The 5,509-nt window shown below is 57.5% G+C and overlaps 1 long non-coding RNA gene across 1 annotated transcript in view; it reads right to left on the reverse strand.

Moving 5' to 3' along the window:
• The window catches only part of LOC127750003 (uncharacterized), a 149,280-nt gene that overhangs the window by 58,118 nt on the left and 85,653 nt on the right, over positions 1-5,509 (reverse strand). The window lies entirely within an intron of this gene.

The following is a 5,509-nucleotide window of genomic DNA, read 5'->3' on the forward strand; positions in this document are numbered from 1 at the left end:
GGGCGGCCCCAGCTGGTGCGCAGTGGGGGCCGCGAGACGGTGCCATGTGAGTAATGCCGGGGCTACCGGTTTGGGTGGGCCTGAGCCCGGCATGAGCCCGACCGGGACGGACGCGTTACCCTGACAAATGGCGTGGCGTGGCGCGGCATATCGGCCCCTCTAATCTAGAGGGCCGCCCGCCGCCACCACACGTACGTACGGTCAACTGCGTCCGCCCGTCCGTCCGTCCGGCCTTGTCTTAACTATCGCTGCCCTGTCGCCCGCGGCGTGTGGAGGTGGAGGGGTCCTGTACAGGGGGCACATTGGGCCAATTGCTACGCTTCCTCCGCCACGATCCAGATAACCGTCCAGTATAACATCTGGAGGGTCCAAAGGGACTTGTGCGGACAAGGGTACAGAACGGGCCACGGGGGCTGCGAGGCTGGCCGCAAGACCCGCCACCCCTCCGCCCCGCTCCTTATCTCTGCGGAAGGCACATATGAGGGACTGGCCCCAGCATAAACAGAACCTCCCCAGCGGCTCCCTTTCTCTTCACCCCGTGAGCAAGCTCTCGCTCTCTCTCTCTCTCTCACTCCCATTCTGTGTCTCTATGCTCCTTCGCGCGCGGTGGCCGGCGCCGACCCTCCCACCTCCTTCACGAATGCCGAATCCATACAGCAGCACTCTCCCCTACCTCTTGCACAGACACACACGCACACACGCGCGCGCCCCATGCAAGTTCGCCACCGTTCATTATCCCTCCCCTGATGGGCGCCTCCCCCTCTCCCCATCCCCTCCTCCCGCTCCTTCCTTTCGTCTTGTCAGTCCTCCCCCTTCTTGCTCCTTCCCCCGAGAAGTGATATGGTGATATGGTCCAGCGGGCGGCGGAGGCGGCGTCTGCAGCGGCGACTCCTTAGTGATTCAATAAGCAGAGAGAGAGAGAGAGAGAGAGAGAGAGAGCGAGAAAGAGAGAGAGAGAGAGAGCGGGAGACTCATGCGAACATGGGTCCGCTCTCATCAAGGGGATTACGAGTTATGAGTCGGCGGCGGCCCCTGCTAAGTCCAAACTCCAAACTCGCTCTCGCCGAGCAGCCCGCTGCTCTCGCCAACTTGGACCGGACACACATTGTCCAGAGAGAGAGAGAGAGAGAGATCATGGTTGTCGAAGCTGCTGGAGTTTCTCGTCGCGTTGGAACTGCTATCGCTCCTTGCGCCATGCGAGGCAGCGGCAGAGGCCTGGAGACGGGAGACTCCAGGTAACAGGAGCAGGGCACCCCCCGGGGGGTTCAGGGCCCCGCCACACGGTCCGCCACACCTCGACAGTCGCCTCTAGGTGGCTCCACCCGCGCCCCCCGCAGCCCCGGGCACCTCGCCTACCCACATGATTTGGATTTGACACACGATCCCGCCGGGTCCTGGCCGGGTCCTGGCCGGGTCAGGGTGGGACACCTTAGACCGGCGCTCCTCGGGCTGCTGCCGGGCGCGCTTGGCGCCCTGGGGCCCAGGCCAGCCCACGCCACGCACCAGCGCGCGCACGCGCGCACGCACACGCGTTCATTTCCTCCCCGGTGGACCCGGCCCGGCCCAGCAGCCCGGCGCGCTGGCCTCCGGCAGACCTTCAGCATCTCCGGCGAACATCTCTCACCTCCTCCGATCTCCCCGTGGACCTCCACCGCCCCTCTCCCTGCTTTACATCTGAACACGTCCAGCCCCTACCACCGCCACACCCCGCACCCCGCCCAGCACCCGGCCACCTCAAAGCGACCCACTTCCAAGACGCACACCAACTGGAGGAACGGGGTGGGGGCGGACGTGTGCTAACCACGTCCGGGACGACATGTGACCCGGACAGCCGCGTCCCTCTCTCCGTAGTCACCCCTTTCCCCCTCGTCCAGTCCTGCCTTGCCTCTCTCTACCTCTCTGTTCCACCCGTTCCTCGCCGCCCCCGTGCCCAACTGACGCCCGCAATAATTCACCGGTCGCGAGAAGGGTGCGTACACGGCGAGGGCCGTCCCGGCCCCCGGCCAGTCCCAGACAGATTGCAGGTCGTCCGAAGCAAATAGGACTCTCCCAAGGCGGCCCGCCTGCGTCTTACAGCGGACGCACAAGGCCAGCCGCACCTGTCGATATGTTGGGGTGAAATATTCTGCGGGTAGGCCTTCTCAAAAACTGCGCTGCCTATCAAGTCCAATCGAACTGTCTTAAGTTTTAAACTATACAAAGAACACCCAATCATCGCTCCGTACCACCATTTTTCCCCTGGTCCTCCTCGTGTCCGACACACACACACACACAATCACTCTGTTTACACAGCAGCAACATTGGAGCACCTAGCGACCTATTCATCGACCTGCACGTGTACCAGGCACGTGTACAGCCACGCACACAACCGCGCCATTCATGAGTTTGGCGCTGCATGAATTCGGAATGGGGCCCTCTCTGCCTGTTCGGCCTCCGCGGTGGCAGAGCGGCGCGACGGGCACCACATGCCCCGGGCAGCGGCAGTGTGTCGTCGCACCAGATGATTTGATTAATTTCGGGCGCCGCACAAGACGCCCCCCCCCCTCCTCGAATCTTCCACCTGCTCGGCAGAGAAGTGCTGGACAGGGAATGAAGGGGGGGGGGGAGCACGGCGCGGGTGAGGCAATAATTTTAACGACAGAATCCCGTACGCGGTGATCACACATACTGCTGCGCCCCTAGCCGGGCGTGGTGGGCGGGCAGGGGAGGGTGGGGAGAGTGAGAAGGGGAGAGGAGACATGCGGGGGGTGAAAGGGATCCTCGGAGAGGAGCATCGCTCAGAGAGGTGCTTGGGGAGGCCTTTAAGACCGTCCTAGTAGATTTAAGACGCCCGCAGACGTGTCGGGCGGATCCGCAAGCTGCTCAGCGCGAGTGTCCGTGTGAGTGTGTGCGTGTGCGAGCGTGTGCCCCCCGGGTGTACGTGTGAGGGGCAGGCCGTCGTGTCGTGAGCCGACCCGCCGCACACCCCTCTCCCCCGCATGGGGAGGGCCAACCCCCAGGAGGCAGCGAAGTACGACGACCACGACCCAAAACCACCGACTGAATGCATTTGCACTGATTAGCCAAAAACTCGAGTGTACACTAATACGCGCAGGTAATATACCTGTGAAGAAACATTCAAGTTTAGTGCCTCTTGAATCTAAGATATCCGAAACGAGGCAGCATGTAATTCCCACAAGCGCCCCGTCTGCTCCCAAGTCCCTGCAATTCCACCCCCCTTCCCACACACAATACAGAATATGAAGGGGGTTGGCGTATATGTACGCAACGAGATAGGGTGGGAAGGATGTTCCAATTTGGGCCTGGAGATCTTGGGAGCAGAGCAACAAAGGAAATGGCACCTCCACAGTGCCGCTACTGTACCCTTTAGGGTCTGGCTGGACCCTCGCTCAAAGCGGATCTAGCGCCGACCGACACCCGACACATGACACACATTTTCGTCGAAGATGAAAAACTGCGGAAAACGTTGAAAACTCGTTTCCATTCTCTCAATAAATGGCACAGTTCCATACACTCTCGCATGTCGGCATGTACTATCACTAAACATGTTTCCGATATCTCTCCGTGTATCTCTATACCACACCACGTTCGCTCCCGCGGGCCAGGATTGGACCCCTGCGACCCGCCCCGCCAGCGGCCCCGCCGGCCCTCACCCACCAGGATTCACACATGAGTTCCAAAGCCTAATGAAGTTATAGTCGGCCCTGATTGAATTTCCCGACCCGTCCGCTGATCCGGAAGCACCCGCTCCCCGCCCACCCCCTCTACTTCATTGGCTAGTGAGGCTCCGCCGCAGAGACCCCGCGGCCCCCCTCGCCCCTTCTTGCCTCGCTCTGACCCTTCAGCCCCATGTTTACTCCGCGAGCAGGTCGTCGCAGCGGCCTCGGCAGAAGGCGTCTTAGGAAATGGGAGCGGGAAGAAACCAAGTCGTTTTAAGGCCCCAAAATATAATCCCAAGCGAATTAATAAACTCGACCAGAGATATGGCGAAATCAGCGGACACAATGCAGTCATCTCTCGGGCCAAGAACGAGGCCAAGAACCAAAATATAGAGCCATCAAAACACAATACACGTGTTGCGGGGAAAATATCGCACACGGATAATCTTGAGTGGGGGAAGGCAGGCGCAAGGGGAGTGAGAGTGTACGAGAGAGATGGGAGAGATGCTAGTCTCGCTCTGTCCATCCTTCGCATGGAGGTTCGCCTAGATTCTCGCAACTCTCGAGAGCTATCCCCCGCTCTCTCTCCCACACATGCGTGACCCCGGGCCCGGGCCGAGGAGGAGAGGTCGCGCCGGTCACGACCCGGATTCATTTATCTCGCGGGGCGTTGCTGGATGTTGGCCCGGTCAATCCTAACCTAACCTCTTCACGCGATGTCTCAATGGCTCTAAATTCGGACAAATGGAGCACGCAACGTGACAGCCATGGGAGCCTGCCGCGGCCGGCCCGCCGCTTTTGCCCGGGAAGAAGAGGAAGATGGCTCGATAAATAATACCCCTTCGCGTGATATATGGGGCCGTAAACGGGTCCGCGAGGGCCGCCTCGGCATAAAGACACTCCTTCAGCCGCGCGCCTGGCAGCCAGGCCACGCCGAGCAAAAACAAAGACTGGTAGAAAATACGGAAAATAGGTACTTCAACTTCAACCGCAAAGTTCAAAACGACAGCGAGCGACCGCGATTCTATTTCGTCTATAGCGGTAAGCAGCTTGCTAAATTAAAGACGAAAGCACACGCGATTTCTCTAAAGTTTTGTACTTCTAACACCTATTCACTGTGAAAAATAGTAGGTAGGTTAACAGGAAAATTTTCATTGACGCAAGTTGTAAAATTACAATTTGACATCGTAAAAATACATGCAGTTCGCAAAAAGTGCAGAAAAACTTCTCTCGTAAATTATTTACAACTTAAATTATAAATCGAGTTTACAAAATTATTGTAAATTTACGACGATATTTTTCACAGTGTTAAGATATTCCTTACTTTACGGTTTAAAATGCCAGGTTTAGAATCTTGCTTTTCCAATGCCTTCAAAATTCGGAATTTTCATTCTAAATACTGCGAAAACAAAAGTAGGAGAAAAAAAGGAAAAATGGGTTTTATAATCCAATTGAATTCCATAATAAAGAAATATTTCGAAAACAGATAAACTTTAATGCATTTGGAGCTTTCAAGTCCCTTCCAAGGTAGGATATACTACCTTGTTTTACCACTGCGTCTTTCATGGCCTTTGAGCGCGTGGAAAGTCATCATTCGATACATGGAATAGGGATCGGTCAGCGGAGAACACCTTGTACGAGGGTCCAGAACATGTGGCCGCATGGCGTGACTGGATGCGGACGCACACGGGGCGTAGAGGTGGATGCGGGCGCGGCGCTTCTGTTTATCGATTCTGCTGGCATGACCAGCACCTTAAGGGTAGAATGAGTCGCTCGGTGGGAGTAGGACAGAACGATAATGAGTGCGTGCGCAAGAGGGAGGGAGAGAGAGAGAGAGAGAGAGAGAGAGA

Source organism: Frankliniella occidentalis, unplaced genomic scaffold (assembly GCF_000697945.3).
Source record: "Frankliniella occidentalis isolate FOCC.00 unplaced genomic scaffold, Focc_3.1 Scaffold120, whole genome shotgun sequence".
NCBI classification, from domain to species: domain Eukaryota; kingdom Metazoa; phylum Arthropoda; class Insecta; order Thysanoptera; family Thripidae; genus Frankliniella; species Frankliniella occidentalis.